Source organism: Rhinatrema bivittatum, chromosome 3, assembly GCF_901001135.1.
Source record: "Rhinatrema bivittatum chromosome 3, aRhiBiv1.1, whole genome shotgun sequence".
NCBI lineage: Eukaryota > Metazoa > Chordata > Amphibia > Gymnophiona > Rhinatrematidae > Rhinatrema > Rhinatrema bivittatum.
The window spans coordinates 43,944,411-43,964,264 of record NC_042617.1 but is presented as its reverse complement, the minus strand read 5'-3'; the positions used below and the strand labels follow the sequence as shown (position 1 = coordinate 43,964,264).

The 19,854-nt window shown below is 45.1% G+C and overlaps 1 protein-coding gene across 1 annotated transcript in view; it reads left to right on the top strand.

The window, feature by feature from the left end:
- The window catches only part of SPATA17 (spermatogenesis associated 17), a 544,292-nt gene that overhangs the window by 441,472 nt on the left and 82,966 nt on the right, over window positions 1-19,854 (top strand). The gene's annotated exons all lie outside the window — the stretch shown is intronic.

The window sequence follows — 19,854 nt, the reverse complement described above, 5'->3', positions numbered from 1 at the left end:
CTGTCACATGGTAAGGGCTAAGGGCCATCGGCGCCATTTTGATTACTAGCAGCCGATGGCCCAAGAGGGGGAGATTGCTCCCGGGACCTCACTGGACCACCAGGGACTTTCAGTAAGTCTTGGGGAGAGTCGGGCAAGTCTTGGGAGTTGGGAGGGTGGGGGGTTGTAATTAATTAAATTTGAAGGGTTGGGGTGAGTGTGGGTTTGTTTGTTTTTTAATGTGCCCTTTCTCCCCCCACAAAACGATAAAAAAACCACAAAATTTTCGTGGGTTTTCTTATCTTTTCGTCTCTCCCCCAAAACACGACGAAATAGGAAATATCGTCTCTATTTCCTATTTCGCCGCAAACGAATGCACATCCTACAGATACCTGGATAAGTAGGACTTATCCGACTATCTGGTTAGCCAGATAAATTGTCTGCAGTCAATGGGCAGATCGGGACAGCGTTACTTAGCCGAATCAGTTATCCGACTATGTAGCGAATATTCAGCCTTAGACAAATAGCTTATCCGGCTAAGACGTATCCATCTAAGTAGCAATTTCTACAGGGATATTCAGCAGCATAGATGTGCTGCTGATTATCCCATCTACAGGGGTAATTTCTCAAAGTGCTTTATGGCATTTTTGCATGCGAAAAATGCCTTTAACGCATGCGAAAAGCACCATAACGCATGGTGCGATGTTTTCGCAAACAGCATTTTCACTATTTTAAGCTGCTGGAGAGGGAGAGAGAGAGAGAGACCTGGGTAACATCAAGCTAGGTTGAGAGAACATTGTACAAATCTCATCTTTGGGTGAGTTTCCTCACTCCAAAGGTCATCAAATCTTCACAAGAGACCACTGTTCTGTTCGTACGTCTCACTTTGAATGTCAAAGTGGCCCCTAACCCCCTACACTAATACCTAAACCTCACCTCGAGTTACTAGGTTGGCCTCCCATAGGGATATAAATTAGGGATGTGAATCGTTTTTTGACGATTTAAAATATCGTCCGATATATTTTAAATCGTCAAAAATCAGCGGAGGTCCAGAACCCTCACTGAACGACCTCCTGCAGTCGATCTCCTGCCGGCGCCATTTTCCGTACGAAAAACGATTCGCGGCAGGAGATCACTCCCGGACGCCCGCTGGACCCCCAGAGACTTTTGGCCAGCTTGGGGGTGCCTCCTGACCCCCACAAGACTTGCCAAAAGTCCAGCGGGGGTCCAGAAGTGACCTCCTGCGGTCGAATCGTGTTGGTCTATGGCCGCCGCCATTTTGCGGCGGCCATTTTGCAAAATGGCGCCGGCTGAAGACAACACGCTTCAACAGCAGGAGCCCGTTTCGGACCGCCGCTGGACCCCAGGGTACTTTAAGGCATTTGGGGGGGTTCGGGAGGGGGGATTTAATTTAAAGGGTCGGGGGTGGGTTTTAGGGGGATTTAGTGTGCCGGTTTTCCTGCCCTCCCCCTTCCCCCGATTTAGCTATGGACCGCCGCTGGATCCCAGGGTAATTTAAGGCATTTGGGGGTGGGGGATTTAATTTAAAGGGTCGGAGGTGGGTTTTAGGGGGTTTTAGTGTGCCGGTTCACGATTTTAACGATTTTCACGATATTCTAAACACCCAAACGGCAACGATACGATTCCCTCCCCCTCCCAGCCGAAATCGATCGTTAAGACGATCGAGGACACGATTCACATCTCTAATATAAATACCTATCTAGGGAGAGGACATTATGGCTAGTCTCTCTCTCTCTCAATTTTCAAAAGTACATTTACACATGTAAAACCCAATTTTAAGTGCCATTGGTCAGCCCCTGTCACATGGTAGGAGCACAAGATGGCGCCGGTCATCCAGTGCTCCTACCATGTGACAGGGTCTGGCCAATGGCACGGATACCCTGTCACATGGTAAGGGCAAAGGGCCATCGGCGCCATTTTGATTAGTGGCAGCCGACGGCCCGGAGCGGAAGATCGCTCCCGGGACCCCCACTGGACCACCAAGTACCTGTTAAAAGTTTTTTTTGGGGGGGGGGTCGGGAGGGTGGGGGAAGCTAAGGGATTAGTTTTAAAGGGTCGGGGTGGGTTTTTTGTTTATTGGCTCGGGCGCAGCCGATAAACAAAACCGCGATCGGGCCCGATGCAAAAAACCCCACATGTGAATCGGAACCGGAATCCGAACCGATTCCAGGCACCATGCTAATCACAGTTGCCTTCCTGTAATAGGTGTTCTGCATGGACAGTAGGACAACGCAGCCACACAATCCCATCTTCCTCCCTGTAGAGTTGAACCTTAGGTAGGTAACTGACTTACACAACAGCAGCAGCACAGTATCACTCGTGCATGCTCAGAAAGTTGTTTACAGTCTTTCTGGGCTTGGAAAGAGCACACTCCTTATTGGCACTGTGCATTCACATCACCCATTTGTGTGGCTGACTTGATCTACTCTCTGTGGAGAACATCTGTTACAGGTAAGCAAGTTTGCTATACTTACAATTCTAATAGGTTTTTAACCATATTAGCAGGATATGGATAGTGAGATGGAGGAGAATAATAAACTATCATCCATTAAATATGGTACAACTCACAGTAAGGATTGGATTTCCTTTATTATATACCACTGCATTCTTAGATGATAGCTGAATGAATGAATGAATGAATATAATACTCTACTATCATATTGCAAAGATAATTTAAAATAAAATTACCTTAAAGCCATTGAGTCATGACAGTAAGAGATGACATTGCTTGATTATAAGCATGGTGCCAGGCTACTTGAATGGTTGTTGCCAGTAATATGGGTACCATGAAGATCTGGCCCGCTGGCAGTATGGGCTAGAGATGTGTATCGTGTGATTGATCGCCTTAACGATCGATTTCGGCTGGGGGGGGAGGGAATCGGATCATCGCGGTTTTGTTTTTTAAAATATCGTGTAAATCGTAAATCGGGGGAGGGTGGGAAAACCGGCACACTAAAACATCCCTAAAACCCACCCCGACCCTTTAAAATAAATCCCCCACCCTCCCGAACCCCCCCCCCCAATGTCTTAAATTACCTGGGGTCCAGTAGGGGTGTCCCGTTGTGATCTTCCACTCTCGGGCCACGAGTGCATTGATAGAAAATGGCGCCGGCGCTACCTTTGCCTGACAGGGCAAAGGTAGCGCCGGCGCCATTTTGGTTCCTGTCCCCGATGTCACGAGCGTAGAAGATCGCTCCCGGACCCCCGCTGGACCCCCAGGGACTTTTGGCCAGCTTGGGGGGGCCTCCTGACCCCCACAAGACTTGCCAAAAGTCCAGCGGGGGTCCGGGAACGACCTCCTGCACTCGAATCGTGTTGCCGTAATGAAAAATGGCGCCGGCCATACAGCAATATGGCCATATGGCCGGCGCCATTTTGCAAAATGGTGCCGGCCATATGGCAACACGATTCGACTGCAGGAGGTCGTTCCCGGACCCCCGCTGGACTTTTGGCAAGTCTTGTGGGGGTCAGGAGGCCCCCCCAAGCTGGCCAAAAGTCCCTGGGGGTCCAGCGGGGGTCCGGGAGCGATCTTCTACGCTCGTGACGTCGGGGACAGGAACATTTTCTATCAACGCACTCGTGGCCCGAGAGTGGAAGATCACAACGGGACCCCCCCACTGGACCCCAGGTAATTTAAGACATTTTGGGGGGGTTCGGGAGGGTGGGGGATTTATTTTAAAGGGTCGGGGTGGGTTTTAGGGATGTTTTAGTGTGCCGGTTTTCCCGCCCTCCCCCTTCCCCTCCCCCTTCCCCCGATTTACAATTTTTGACGATAAATCGGGGGAATTCCTATTAAATATCGCCTCTAACGATTTTTGACGATTTAAAATATATCGGACGATATTTTAAATCGTCAAAAAACGATTCACATCCCTAATATGGGCATATAAAGAAAATAGAGGAAGATGAAGTAGAGGCCGGTGACCTCATCCAGTCATGTGGCCTTATCGCCACCTGGTCAAACCTGCAAATGGCTGCCAGTCTTAATGAGACAACACAGCTTCATACTTCCAGGTTGGGAGGGAGAAGGGTCACTAGACCTGGCAGCTATTGCATTGGGCCAGCAGTCCACAAGGCTATGGCTGGGATCTACCCCCACCATTAGAGAGCCACAGTCCTGTTTGCCTGGAGCCCAGCAGGGATGGGGGAGTGGTGAGAGGAGGGAATAAAGGGGCAAGACACTAAGGCTGCTTCCGTTAACTCCTGGGACCGATATTCAAAGTGCATTCAGTGCTATTTAGCCGGATAAGCAGGACTATGAGGCTAAGTAGCAGCCACTGAATATGCTCCTATGTTCAGCAGCTGCAGCTTAGCCTATAAGTCCCTTATACCAATATTCAGAGTTAGCCGCATAAATATACATGCAAGTTTATATGCCCCATAGAGCAGGTCTAAACTTAGCACGGTAGACTTATCCGGCTAATTGCGTATATTCAGTATACTCAATTTATTCAGTGGTTTAACTTAGCCAGATAAGTTCTAACTGGCTTAATTTCTTTCACGGCCAGCTTTGAATATTTACCCCATTGTGTCTCATGCCCAAACTCACTGGGGCATTTCCTCTGTGAGTACAAAAAATCCTACTTCCATTAAAAGGTCTGTGATTTGGCTGCATAAGACTTGCTGGATTTTCTCCCCAGGCATCCTGCTCTTTCACATCTGCCTCCCGCAAAAAAAAAAAAAAAATAAAATAAAGTTGGTCCTGTTCCTTTTAAAGACACAGGGGTTACAATTTCAAAGCATCGTAAAAAAGATGGGTGCACAGTCATTTGTTTCTGGCTGAGGGGAGATCTCAGGCCCAAGTAAAATACTTTGTCCAGACTCGTGGCGGCAACCCACTATTTGTAGTGTCAGATTGCATCTGCAGTCGGTGGAGCCAAAGATCATGCTGGACATGTAAAATGGGTTCAGAAACTCACCACTGAAGCAGCTAGCATCACCAGAGACACAGGCATGTGGGATGGGGCTAAGGGCCACCAGCGAGGAGGCAGGGCTAGGATCCAGGTTCTGGATCCCCCCAATACACACACACACACCTGGTTGGAAGATTCTGAAGGAGACTGGGGCAAGACGAGGTTGGGGGCAAGAACTCTGCATGGCAGGAGTTTGGGACATGGAATGGGACAAGAGCTTTTCGGGACTGTCCCTAAGCAGGGTCAGAGATAGAGGCTTTGGTGCTGAGTCCCTTCCTTAATTGAAGCGGACTTGGAGGGAACTGGGAGAGGCCCAAATGAATCGCCGTGCGTAGCTTGTAAAATACCCCCCCCCCCCCCCCCGTGTGCACGCAAGTCACAAGCCGCCCTCACATGTATGCGCAGATTTTAAAATCCGCCGCACATGTGCACACGGACATCGGATTTTATAATGTGTACGTGCCAGCGCACATGTTATAAAATCAGCACGTCCATGTGTGCACGCTGGGAACCACGCACACATGGATGCACATGCACTGGTCTTAAAATCAACCCCTATGGCCTTTGTGTATGTTAAACATGTCTCTGAGGATGTTAGTGGGCATGCACTAGAATTAGTGCATATGAGTATGTAGATGAAGAAATGTCAAGTGTAAATTAGTCTTTAGTGGATACATGGGAAGTACTGTGGTGTGCTCCCTTCCATGCACTATTTCATATGAGCTTGCTAGTACCTAAAAGTTAACCCCTACTTAAAGTGAGTGTTAAATGTAAACATGCTTGTGGTGCCAGGGACAGTGCACTAGAATTTAACACTGAGGAAGGGCGTTGCCTTCTGGATCTCCCACCAGATCTCCCTACCACAAAGATAAAAGAGTCACTGCTATCCAATATCCCACCAACACAATGCTGAAGGAGCCCCTATGCCTTGATGTCCTTCTCAACCATACTCCTTCCTGCCTCACTGTGACAATAGTGAGGGGGCTGCCATGGTCCAATCAACTCTGTTTTTTATCTAGGCCTTTAGTAGCTTAACTGAGAATTTCAGCAACAGCTTTTGTTTTTTCTAAATCTAGGTCATTTAATATTTCAGGTAGTGTTGTAAGATGCAGCATTTTTAATTTGTTGGTATGAAGGGTTGCACCTAAAAACTGTCCTTAAATAGTATTGGACAAGGCATATGGCCTGGTTCACCTTAAAATTTAGGCAAGTAGATAGTTTTGTGGGCAAGTCCCTTGAGAGCAGGAATAAGGGTGTAAGCCCAGAGGGGAAAAATTAGGCCCTCGGACTCCAGGAAATGGCAGCCCCTGTAATGTAGCTGGCCTCTGTTAAATGTGCTGTGACTGTGAAAATGCTGATTTTAATTGCTGCACTCTAAATAAAAGCACTGGGAAAAGTCTTGACCGCTCATTTCTGTGCCACATATGGTGTCAGCAGTGGAACTACTGGTCTAAGCTACACACAGACAGAGACCCATGCCTCAAAGCAGAGAAAGGAGTTAGGTTGACGACATCCAAATTACTATGTTTTTAAGGGCAGGCTCAGCATTTGATCTTGCTAATCTGAATTTGTGCTTGTATCATGTTGCCACCTAACTATTTGACGATCATTTAGAGGTTAATCCTGAAAAATCAGATGCCCTTTGGTTTAGTCTTAGAACCTTCCCTCCAGCATTGACTCCTGTAATGGCTGGCCTACTATTTCTCTAAAAAGTTCAATTACTTCTTTAGGAGTTATACTTGATCCCAAGTTTTCAATGGTACAGTATGGTTCTTCTATTGTCCAAAAGTGCTTCTTTTATCTCAGATACATCCAGCGTCTGTGTCCTTATCTTGGGTCTCATGATTTAAAATCTGTAAAAGGAAGTGGACCCTTAGGCCGAGGTAGAATTGGCATCCATCAGCAGGTGGAGCTGGCTGGAGCAGAGGCCCAACTGGAGCTTCACCAATACCAGCACTCGTTCCCCTTAGGTTGAGCCCTCGGGTTCTGGGGCTAGCTAGACTTAGGTGGGGCCTTTGTGGAGGTGAAGGTCCATCATGTAGAAGAGGTTGCAGGCCAGCACAAAAGAAAGCAAAGTCAGGACAAGCAGCGATCGGGACAGGCAGCAGGCAAATGGAGACAGGTTTAGGCTGTGGTCAGAGACAGGTGGAGCTCAATCAGTGTCATGATTCAGGCAGTGGTCAGAGCAGGTAGAATTCAATCAGTAACTTTGAGCAGGCAGTGGTCAGAGGCAGGTGGAGATCAAGCAATGTCGAGTAGGGATGTGAATCGTTTTAGGACGATTAAAATTATCGTCCGATAATTTTAATATCGTCTTAAACCGTTATGGAACACAATACAATAGAGATTCTAACGATTTATCGTTATAAATCGTTAGAATCGTGAGCCGGCACACTAAAACCCCCTAAAACCCACCCCCGACCCTTTAAATTAAATCCCCCACCCTCCCGAACCCCCCCCAAATGACTTAAATAACCTGCGGGTCCAGCGGCGGTCCGGAACGGCAGCGGTCCGGAACGGGCTCCTGCTCCTGAATCTTGTTGTCTTCAGCCGGCGCCATTTTCCAAAATGGCGCCGAAAAATGGCGGCGGCCATAGACGAACACGATTGGACGGCAGGAGGTCCTTCCGGACCCCCGCTGGACTTTTGGCAAGTCTCGTGGGGGTCAGGAGGCCCCCCACAAGCTGGCCAAAAGTTCCTGGAGGTCCAGCCGGGGTCAGGGAGCGATTTCCCGCCGCGAATCGTTTTCGTACGGAAAATGGCGCCGGCAGGAGATCGACTGCAGGAGGTCGTTCAGCGAGGGTTCCGGCGCCTCGCTAGTTGTGCAGGGATGATTTATAAGCATTCAAGAGGTTAGGGGAGGGATCTTTACGCCAGTTCTTTTCTTTGTGTCTTAGCTCTTATGAGAGCGGAAATAAGGACGTAGGCCCAGAGAGGAAAAGACAGGCCATTAGGGACTCGAGGAGAAGGCATATAATAATTCTGTCCCACCATGAGTAAGAAGGGAAAGGCATCCCCTTTAACATAGCTAGCCTCTGTTAAATGTGTTGTAACTGTGAAATGTTAATTTAAATTGCTGTACTCTAAATAAAAGCATTGGGAAAGCCTGGACTGCTGATTTCTGTGCCACAGTTGGATTTTATTTTGTAAACGTTTTACATTTTGATTGTTTTTGTTGTTTTTGGTCTGCTTTGGTTGCTTCTATGTTATTTTTTATGATTGTGTATGTATTTTATTCTACAACTGCCTGAATAACACGTTTTACAGGTAGTTTATAAAATTTTAATAAATTAACTAAAATAAAATGAAAACAGGGAATTGTGGCACAGCAGCTCCTTCAGCATTGTGTCATCCCTGGGAGGGGGCAGGGGAGATTGGGGCATGGTTGGTTCAGCATTGTGTTGGAGAAGGGTTGGGATATCAATCTACCTTTGGAGTAGAGGGATGAATGAAATCCCCCATGCTAACTGGCACTTTCACTTTCAGACAATGGCCCATGATTTTATGAAATGCAGTTATTATGCACACTTAACTTTCTGAGCAGCATTTTAGTAGGCACAAAAGTATTTATTGCATTGACCTTTAAGAATTGTTGAGTGTGTATTTTAGTTCATAGGCCCTGTGAACTCTGCAGGCCTGGTTTCTCACTATAATTCCCCTTTAATGAGCCAGATGGAAGGTGTCTGTCTGCTCAATGGTTGGAAGCTTCCCCTCTCTATTTGGAATAATCTCTAACACAGGTGGGGGTTGTCACCTCCCACCTGTGGTAGAGCTTGCCTTGAAGTAATGTTTCTTGCTCCTTACTTGCCTAAGGTCAGCACAGCCACAACCTTCCGCAAACCAACTGCCTCTGTTTGTATGTTGTGCCTTACCTGAGTATTGTTTTTTTCTTTCTCTTCCTTGCACTCCCTTAAATTACTCAGTTTTCATGGCCTCCTCCGAAACACTTCCTTCCAGAGTGTAGTCTGTGTCCTCTTCCCAGCAAGCCCCTGCAAGAATGAATTCCATCTCTTCCCCTTCTTCTTCCAGCACCTTTTGGCCCACCTCCTGTTCATGCACTCCCTTTCTCTCTTGCAGTTGGGATCCACCCCTTCCTTGCTATAGGACCTTCCAATCTGTCTTTCCTGGCTAGGGTGGACCTAGCCACTTGCCTGGTCTCTCCCTCCTGGAAGTAGTTACTCTATTCGTGTTGGGTTTGTGGCATATTGTGGACTCTTGGTCGAAGTGGCGATGACTCCTCCCACAGGGAGGGGCCCCATGGGGAACCACAACGATTGGCTAGACTCTAGTAAGCAGACACTGAGGAGAGAAAGCTTTATTATACTGCAATTGATGAGTAGAATCTTGCCCAAGGAACGGACAGTGCTGTAGTCCAGTGATATCACAGTAAGCTCAGACAGTCTCTGTAGATGATGGTCTCACCCAGATGTAGCAAAGGCCATGAACTTGAAGGGTGGAATGAGGAGAGCTGGAGTGTAGGGACCCGAGGTCCGACGTGCAGGATACCTTGAGCAGAATAGGCCCTCAAGGAGCGAGTGCCTAGGAGCACCGAGGGTTCCTGAAAGAAAGCAGACAGGACCCCTGAGGGGCAGGTGTCCTTATGGTTAGGCAGATTAACCCCGTAGGGCGAGTAGAAGCGAGAGGCCTCCAAGGAGCGGGTACCCAGAGCTTCCATACTAGTGAGATATCCCGGAGGGTAGTGAGGAATCCAAGTGAGTAGCTTAGAAGCGGTCAGAGTAGCAAAACCGAAGTCCTTGCTAATTCGTTCAATTGGAGCGGAGGTTTAAATACCCGGAGGTACTGACGTCATGCGGTGGGGCAGCCCTCGAGGTTCCCGCCATGACGTATTCAAAAATGTAGGCAGCGTGCACGCGTGCCCTAGGAGGCCTCAGGAAGGAGCATGGCGGACGGGGATGCCCATGCTGGCTCGGAGACGCCGAGGGTTTTGGCAAACAGCAGCAGATGCATTCATCCTTCCAATGGAGGAGGAAAAGGGTAAAAGAGAGGTGAGGCAGAGCGGTCGCAGCCATCTGCGACTGATGGACACAACAATTCATATTGAGAGTCTCAGATGAGTTCAAGTTCATGCTAGTGTTTTCTTGTCCAGGGTTGACAAGCCTTTCCCCTCACTTTCATCTATTTTCTGGGGAACCCCTTAGTCCTTCACAGGCTGTTAAGTGCTCTAAAAGAAAATGAAGATAACTTTCAAACAACTGCATGTGGCAGCATATACAGATGTAAATGGCCACATGTATTTTTACCATAGTATTTTATAATTTAGATGTATCAATTACCCCACAACATGTGCAAATGTATGCTTATGTGCAAATACATGCAATTCATTGAAAATGAGTGTTTTAATGTATCAAGCATGCATACTTTTCCTACCCCATTTTTAAAATATATGTGAATGCATTTTATGTGCGAAAATAAAGTGGGACTTACTCATGTAAATCAGCAGCACGTGTAAGTGAAATTACCAGTTTTACTAATTACTCCACCAGTTTTCCTAATCCTTCTCCAGGTTCTTCAGTCTGAAATCTCATTTCACCCAGACCTCCGACCCAGCCAATAGCACATAATAGTAGAGATGTGCATTTGTTTATGATGAATTAGGCAATTTCAAAGAGATTGCCTAATTCGTCATGGTTCGGGGGCCCCACCCCCCGAAACAGATTTTCCCCGAACTTCGAGAAAAATTTGTTTTTCGGGTTTGTACGGGCGGAGGGGCACATTTTATTTTTTTTAATGAAAAAAACACCCGGCCATGTTCCTACCATGTGACAGGGGCTGACCAATGGCACCAGTAGCCCCTGTGACATAGTATGGGCAAAAGCTATCAGCACAATGGGGCGTCTGATATCAAAACATCGGTTGAGAAAGATTGGGGTGTCTGATGTTAAAACATCGGTTGAGAAAGATTGGGGTGATCGGTACAACAAACACAGGCGGATTTTAAAAGCCCTGCTCGCCAGCGCGCCTATTTTCCATAGGCCGCCGGCGCACGCAGAGCCCCGGGACGCGCGTAGGTCCCGGGGTTTTTCGAAGGGGGCGTGTCGGGGCGTGTCGGGGGCGGGACCGGATGACGCGGTGTTTCGGGGGTGGGGTGCAGTGTTTCGGGGGCAGGACCGGGGCGTGGCACCGGCCCGGGGGCGTGGTCCAGGCCTCCGGACCAGCCCCCAGGTCGGAAGACGGCGCACCAGCAGTCCGCTGGCACGCGTAGATTTACGTCTGCTTCTCGCAGGCGTAAATCTAGGGACAAAGGTAAAGGGGGGGGTTTAGATAGGGCCGGGGGGGTGGGTTAGGTAGAGGAAGGGAGGGGAAGGTGAGGGGAGGGCGAAAGGAAGTTCCCTCCAAGGCCACTCTGATTTCGGAGCGGCCTCGGAGGGAACGGAGGCAGGCTGCGCGGCTTGGCGCGCGCAGGCTGCCCAAAATCGGCAGCCTTGCGCGCGCCGATCCAGGATTTTAGAGAATACGCGCGGCTATGCGCGTATCTTATAAAATCCAGCGTACTTTTGTTTGCGCCTGCTGCGCAAACAAAAGTACGCGATCGCGCTTTTTTTTAAAATCTACCCCACAGTGTTTGTAAAGAATTGAGTATCAGTTGTTCAATAACTGCTATAAAATCATTATAATATACTAATAGATGATAATATAAAGGATAAGAGGTCACTTTTATGGGGTATATGGTTTTAAGTAGATGAATGAATGGGTGTGATTGTGTGATATTAGGGGGTTAGGGTTGGGATAAATGATGATTATGAGTTAGGACTTGTCCGGACTGGGTGCATTCAAAATTGTGATTTAATATTGAATTCATCAGAATAGATATTGTGATAAGATACATGTATGTTGAGGGGTAATTATATTGATGCATATGTACTGTTGAATATCATGTTATTAGAAATGATGTGTTCAATGTAATTTAAATGATGTATTTAATGATTGTTTTATTATCATAGGACATTAGATCTGTTCTTTTCTAGTCTTATTTTTACTCTTTATTTCTGACTTTTTCTTTTCTTTGTAAAATAATTTAGTATAGTTAATTTTAATTACTAAGAGATATTTGTCAGAGTTAGGGTTTAATTGAATTTATTGTATTTTTCTTATCTTCACTACTCTTGTTTCTACATTTCTATTGTTTTTTTAGTTTAGTTTATTTTAGTTTAGTTTATTTACTTTATCTATTTAATTTAGTCGTTATTATTTGTATTTTATTTTATTACTATGTTTATTTTTATTTTTTATTTTTTCTTGTATTTTAAATACTTGTTTATTCTTGTAAACCATTTTGGTGAGCGATCTCGCTTTTGAAAGACAGTATAGAAATGTTTTTAAATAAAATAAAAAAAAATAAATGTGATATAATATATGTTTATGTGACATGTAATAATAAAGGATATAAACAGTTTTGAAAGGTGATATTGAAGATCAATTTAAATTGGTATTGTATATTTATGGTAATACTTTGGGAGTCCCTAAGTGTGTTGAACAAAGGCTATCAGCACCATTTTTATTACTGGCAGCCGACGGCCCGGGGGCAGTTCTCGGACCCCCAGGGACATTTGGCCAGCTTGGGGAGGCCTCCTGACACCCCCCCCAAGACTTGCCAAAAGTCCCTGGGGGTCCAGCGGGGGTCCGGGAGCGATCTATCTGGCAGCTGCCAGTAATCAAAATGGCGCCGATAGCCTTTGCCTATACTATGTCACAGGGGCTACCGGTGCCATTGGTCAGCCCCTGTCACATAGTAGGAACACAAGATGGCGCTGATGGCCATGTGACAGGGGCTGGCCAATGGCACCAGTAGCCCCTGTGACATAGTAGGTCGGAGGCTATCAGCACCATTTTGAGCAAGGCAGGCCAGACAGCCCGACAGCAGGGAGAGAGAAATCCCTCGCGGGACCCCGCTGGACCACCAGGGATGTTAGTAAATCTTGGGGAGGGATCAGGATGGTGGGGGGGGGGTTGTATTTAATGTATTAAGGTGAATTTTAATGCGTGGGGTGGGGGGTTTTTAGCTTTGTTTTCCCGCGCCGTTTTTTGGGCCGGTTTCGTTTTTCCCCGTTTAGTTTTTGTTCATTTTCAAAAAAACTAACCGAGGAAAAACGAGCTTTACCCCAAAGCATCTGACTCAAAAAACGACCCGGTAGTAAAAAACAAAGCTCATCTCTACATAATAGACTCATTTAATATCACTTACACAAGATAATTAGGTGTAAATTTATGCAAGTAAGTTGGTAAATCAGAGGATGTAATTCTCAAGGAAGTTACACGTGTAAATGTTAACATACTATCATAGCAATTTTCAAAAGCAAATTTATGCACGTACAGGTGATTTTTCAAAGGAGTTACGCATGTAAATGTAACATTATGTTTGTACCAATTTTCAAAAGCGATTTATCCATGTAAGTGCACTTTACATGGGTAAAGCCTATGGACAATGCAATGGCATATATTGTAGCAATTTTCATAAGTGCATTTACATATATAAAACCCAGTTTTAAGCATATAAATCTTTTTGAAAATTACCCATGTGTGTCTTTTAAAATAGCAACTTACGCATGTAAATGCTTGCCCCATTCCAGAATGCCCCTAGTCCACCCTCTTTTTACTTGAGTATGTGCCATGAAAGCAAAAATATGTGCATATATTTGAAATTTATAAAATAGCATGATTGTGAGAAGATGCTACTTATGCGCATATATGCTCATTTTTAAGCATGAAAATCTTTGAAAATTCACCCCAACATGTGAATTTCAATTATTAATTTACTTTTGAAAGAATATTAAATATTTGCAATATAAATATGTGATATGTTGAAACTAAAGTCACATAGCAAAGTTATTGGCATTTATAAATAAGATAATGCCATCTCTTGATAATGAAATCCATTTGGGTAGTTATTGGCAAAAGTGTTGTCATGTCAGCAACTAGTTGAATATTTTATAAAACCTGATTTCCAGTTCTATAATTTCTCAGCGGGAAAATGAACTCCCTTGATGACGACCCAGGGCTTTGAAGAATAAATTGATTCTAAAGAGAAAATTAGATGGCACTTATTATACTGTCTAACTAGCAATCCAGTGTCATTTGTCTGTTGCATGATAAATGTCTTGCTTTGCCTACCTTCTTCCTTTAATAATTTGACTTGCATGCTAGTGGCATTGAGAGAATACCTTGTTTTTTTTAAAGAAGACTTCCTTGACCATCATTATTACAGTGCACTTATGATTCTAAGTGTAAATTTAAAACAAAAACATTTTGGTGTTTTCAGATTTATAGCTTCTTTTCTTATTTACAAATTTATTTAACTGTGTTGGCTGCAACAATTTCAGTAAATTCAAATAATTTATTTTACTAAAAAACTGAAATGAAAATTTGCCCCTGCCTTATTAGGGATCTAGCTACCCCTACTCATAATTTATCAGCTCAGGTGAATAAAGTAATCGTAGTATTCTACATTTTTAAAGGGCTGCTGAGAGGCTCTGCAAAGCAAGGAAAAGCTGCGTAAACCCCTTTTAACAGAGGTCTTAGATCTGCTCCTGCTCTTCAGCACATATTTGACAGGATCCATTTTTGAGTGCTCCTCTGGCCTGCAGGTGGAACTGTGGGCTGCTTGGACTATTTATCCTCCCAGCTCTGTGCTCCTTGCTTCTTCCTGGTGACCATCTTGTTTCCTATATAAAACATGTATTTGTACTAAAGCATTCTCATCAGTCAGTTGATAGAGAATGGTTGTACCTTCTCGTCTTTGTACTCTGGCTCTGTTCCTACATCCTGAAGACTACTTCATCTACAGATTCTCCATTCAGTGCTCCTGCTTGTTCTCCTTCCTGGGTTTCTGGATTCATGGTTTGTTCTTGCTTCTTGCTCTGCTCCAGGCGTCTTAATCCTTGTTCTTTTTGAGGGTTACCCACACTTTTCTTGCTCACTGGCTACCGGAACTGGAGGGCTCAACCCTCCAGTGCTGGTGGCCAGGACAGAGGTTCTGCTACCATTAGTGGCCCGGATTCAATGCATCTGGCACTAGGCCACTCATTTCTTGAGCAACTCAAGGACAACAGCTGTCACAATTCTACATTTATCAGCTTAAGTAAACTATTCATGAGTGTCATAATTCCTTTTTGGATACTACAAGTTGCTCTGATGATGTCACTAGCAACTACAGTTGAGTGAAGTGAGTGACACAGAATGTTCTTATGACGTATTGTCAGAGAGATCTAAGGTCAAAAAACAAAATCGCTTGCTCACGCTTCAATCACCACTTAGCCTCTTTAACTGTGCACTTGAATGCTTATGTGCCTCTGCTCCAAAGAATATTCACAACAAGAAACATGCACAGAACTGTTAATTAGAATTGTAAAAAGAAAAGAAAGAAATCAAAGGTAGTGGCTTATTAAAATATTACAGCCTGATGAACTGCAGTCTTGAAAGGCAAATGTAGGCAAAGCCCTCTTCTTCCAATCAAATTTTTGCATGATTGCATTTTACCTTCTTCTTAATTTTTTTTTACACATCTTGACTAGATTACAGGGCAGAGTTTAGGGGGGTGGGGGAGATAGGAAGGAAATAGGAAGAGGAAGTTGTATTGCATTGGCCCACATGGGCTAGAAGAAAGAGGCATTGACGAAGATTCACATAAGGTAGCAAGAAGATGCACTTGCATCTGCTGGTACAGAGGAGGATGAAAGCAGCAGCATGTTAGCAGGTGGGAGGCAAGGGTAAGAGGTTGCTGGGTTCCGGCCTTGGGGAGGGGGAAGGAAAGGAAGAGGGATCAGGGAAAGAATGGTGAGACTAATGTATTGGGGAGGAGAGGAAGATGAGAAAACTGGGTAGAAGAAGGGGAAAAACTGGGGTTGGCAGAGAGAAGGGGGAAAATGCTGGCGTCAAGGGAAGAAAGTGGGAGACCACTAGGATCAGAGGAGAAATAGGAAGAGGGTTGAGAAGAGGGGAAGTGCACTGAGTCAATGGGAAGATAGCATGGCATCAGAGGGAAAGGGGAGAGTACCTGAGTTGGGCTTGGGAAGATAGGCGAGGGCATATAAGAATATTTATGTGTGTATGAGAGAGAGAGTGTGTGTGTGTTTGTGAATGTCTAGATGTAGAGAGAAAGTATTCCTCCCCTCAGTAATCCATACCAGTTGAATTGGTGGGGTAGGGAAATAGCGTTTTCAATCCACCTTCTCCCCATCCCCACAAGTCTGACATCCCTACCATAGAATGTTGCATTCTAATTGGTGCCCCAGGCAGTCAGGGAGAAGGGGGTTCCTGTCTGATGTTGCAGTCAGCAATGGAGAAACTCCATCTGATGATGCAACCAGAGGGTCCTCCTTTGATGATGCATCTACACAGGAACCACCATGCAGGATCTTACTTTTACTTCCCAGCTTGGCACCCCAGGTATGTGCCTGTCATGTCCACCCCTGCAAATGGCTCTTTCCCTACCCCTTGCTCTTTACCCAAATTAAATAGTCAACCATACCTATGCTGGATATGCGAGATTGTGAGCTGTCTTGACTAGAGTGTAAGGTCACAAACCATAGACTGTCAATTATGGCTGCATATGTCTAGCAGTATTACAGAAATTATAAGTAGTAGTAATAGTAGTAGTTATGCCCATAAAGGAAAAACACTGTCTCATTGGATGGAATAAATGTACCTTTTTTTTTTTACTCTAAAGAAGTAGCACTCTGCTTTTCCAATGCTTGACAGCTCAGATAGACTTAAAGCATGTTAAAGTACTATCATAAAAGTAGGGTCAGTTTGAAAAGTTGCTTTATTTGCGCATACTTATAATGCCAAGAGGGAACCTTTAACAGAACAGCACCTGAAAAAAAGAGGAAAATAAAGCATAATCACATCAAACCACACTCTCAAAATCTAATACCTCGTCATTTATTTTGTGACATCACTTACAAAGCACATATTTTCACATCTAACAGATAACTTTTAGTTCAATTTTGGCACACTACTTGAAATCTCTTGGATGCTACATTTGGACCATTCTCTTAGTCTCCCTCTTCTTCACCTTTTGCTTCTTTGCCTTCTGCTTCCACAAGTACCGCCTTCAGCTAGGGAAGATGGTGTTGGATACAACTATTTTGCAGCATGTAGCAGTTATGTTCAAGTCAAGGCATAGGCAACTGATATGGAGACATTTTAGAGTGAGCAGACAAACTGGTAACAGAGGTTTAAATACATACAAGCAAGTTCAGAAGGCACTTTCAAGATCAGGGCCAGGCCAAAATCAAAACCAGGAGGTCAAATCAAAGGCAGGGTTAGGAACAAGCAAAAACAGAAGCAACTAAGGTAGAGACAAGCACAGACAGAAAAAGATGAGGATCCAGACAAACAGGAACACAGAGTGGGACAGGTCACAAACAGGAATAAGGATCAGCTCCAAAGAGAGCTGGTGTACAAGCCAGGAGCACAAACCGAGAAAAAAAAGGTAACTACATCAGCCAACAGACTTGCTAGTCAAGAAACAGAGATCATATCACTCCTGCTCTTCTTTTTCTACATTGGCTTCCATCTCACAATGCATACATTATAAAATCCTTTCTATCATTTACAACCTACTTTACAAACCCTCTGCAATTTGACAATGCACATCTCTCCAACTTTATCAACCTTCCAGACAACTATGTTCCACAAACAAATGCTCAAAGTACCTACTGTCCAAATTGATAGACTCAACCTCACCAGACGCTGCGTATTTTCTGTAGCTGGTCCCACCTTATGGAACTCCCTCCCTGACTATCTCAGGCTCCAATCAAACACCAAAGAATTCTAATTAATTAAATCTGAAGGGTTGGGGTGGGGTTTTTTTTTCAGATCAGGACAGCCAAAAAAAGAATCAGCCCAAACCACAGGAAACGAAATTTCCCGCGGTAGGCCAATAACGAAGGCCAAACCAAAAGGTTCGGCCGAATCACATCTCTACCCAACATTGACTGGGTAAATGTAACATAAGGATATGCTAGAGTCATAAAATTCCTGAATGGAATAAACGACTGCTTCATGTAGCAATTGATTCAGAAACCAATGAGAGAGGGAGCTATTTTTTATAATTTTTATAATTCTTAGTGGAATGCAGATTTGGTGAAAGAGGTAATGGTCAAATTTGAACTAATGACTAGAAGGGAGACAATATGTAAATCTACAGCTGTAACACTAAATTTTCAAAAGGGAAACTTTGATAAAATGAGGAAAATAGAAAAAAACTGAAAGGTGCAGCTGCAAAGTTTAAAAGTGTACAACAGGCATGGACATTGTTTAAAAATACAATCTTTGAAATGCAGTCCAGATGTATTCCATGCATTAAGAAAGGTGGAAGGAAGGCAAAACAATTACCAGCATGGTTAAAAGGTGAAGTGAAAGAGGCAGTTTTAGCCAAGAAAACATCCTTCAAAAATTGGAAAAAGGATCCATCTGAAGAAAATAGGAAAAAGCATAAGCATTGTCAAGTTAAGTGTAAAACATTGATAAGCCAAGCTAAGAGAGAATTTGAAATGAAGTTGACCATAGAGACAAAAACTCATAATAAACACTTTTTAAAATATATCTGAAGCAAGAAACCTGTGAGGGAGTTGGTTAGACTGTTAGATGACCGAGGAGTTAAAGGGGCTCTTAGGAATGATAAGGCCATTGTAGAAAGACTCAATGAATTCTTTGCTTCTGTGTTTACTATTGAGTATCCGGAGATGGTTTTCAGGGGTGATGAGTCAGATGAACTGAACCAAATCACTGTGAACCTGGAAGCTGTAGTAGGCCAGATTGACAAACTAGAGTAGCAAATTACCTGGACCAGATGCTATGCACACCAGGGTTCTGAAAGACTTCAAAAACGAAATTTCAGACCTGTTAGTTAAAATTTGTGACCTATGATTAAAATTACCCATTGTACCTGAAGAGTAGAGGGTGGCCAGTAACCCCAATATTTTAAAAGGGTTCCAGGTGTGATCCACAAAGCTATAGAAGACTAGTGAGCCTGAATTCAGTGCTGGGAAAAATAGTGAAAACTATTCTAAATAAAATCACAGAGAATATAGAAGAACACGGTTTAATGGAACACAGTCAGCATAGATTTACCCAAGGCAAGTCTTGCCTCACAGATCTGCATCATTTTTTTGAAGGAGTTAATAAACATGTGGATAAAAGTGAACCAGTAGATATAGGGGTAGATTTTCAAAAACCGCGAATAGGCGTACTTTTGTTGGCGCTCCAGGCGCAAACAAAAGTACGCTGGATTTCAGTAGATACGCGCGTAGCCGCGAGTATCCGCTGAAATCCGGGATCGGCGCGCGCAAGGCTATCGATTTCGTATAGCCGGCGCGCGCCGAGCCGCGCAGCCTACCCCCGTTCCCTCCCCTCACCTTCCCCTCCCTTCCCCTACCTAACCCACCCGCCCAGCCCTGTCTAAACCCCCCCCCTTACCTTTGTTGGGGGATTTACGCCTCCCGGAGGGAGAAGTAAATCCCCGCGCGCCAGCGGGCCGCTAGCGCGCCGGGACGCGATCTGGGGGCGGGTCCGGAGGGCGCGGCCTCGCCCCCAGGCCCGCCCCCGGAACGCTCCCGACACGCCCCGAAAACGCCGCGCGGTTCGGGCCCGCCCCTGACACGCCCCCCGACACGCCCCCTCCGAAAACCCCGGGACTTACGCGAGTCCCGGGGCTCTGCGCGTGCCGGTAGGCCTATGTAAAATAGGCTTACCAGCGCGCAGGGCCCTGCTCACCTAAATCCGCCCGGATTTGGGCGGATTTAGGCGAGCAGGGCTCTTAAAATCCGCCCCACAGTGTATTTGGATTTTTGTAAGGCATTTGACAAAGTCCCTCATGAGAGGATTCTAAGAAAAGTAAAACATCATGGGATAGATAGCGATGTCCATTCGTGGATTACAAACTGGTTAAAAGACAGTAAACAGAGAGTAGGATTAAAAA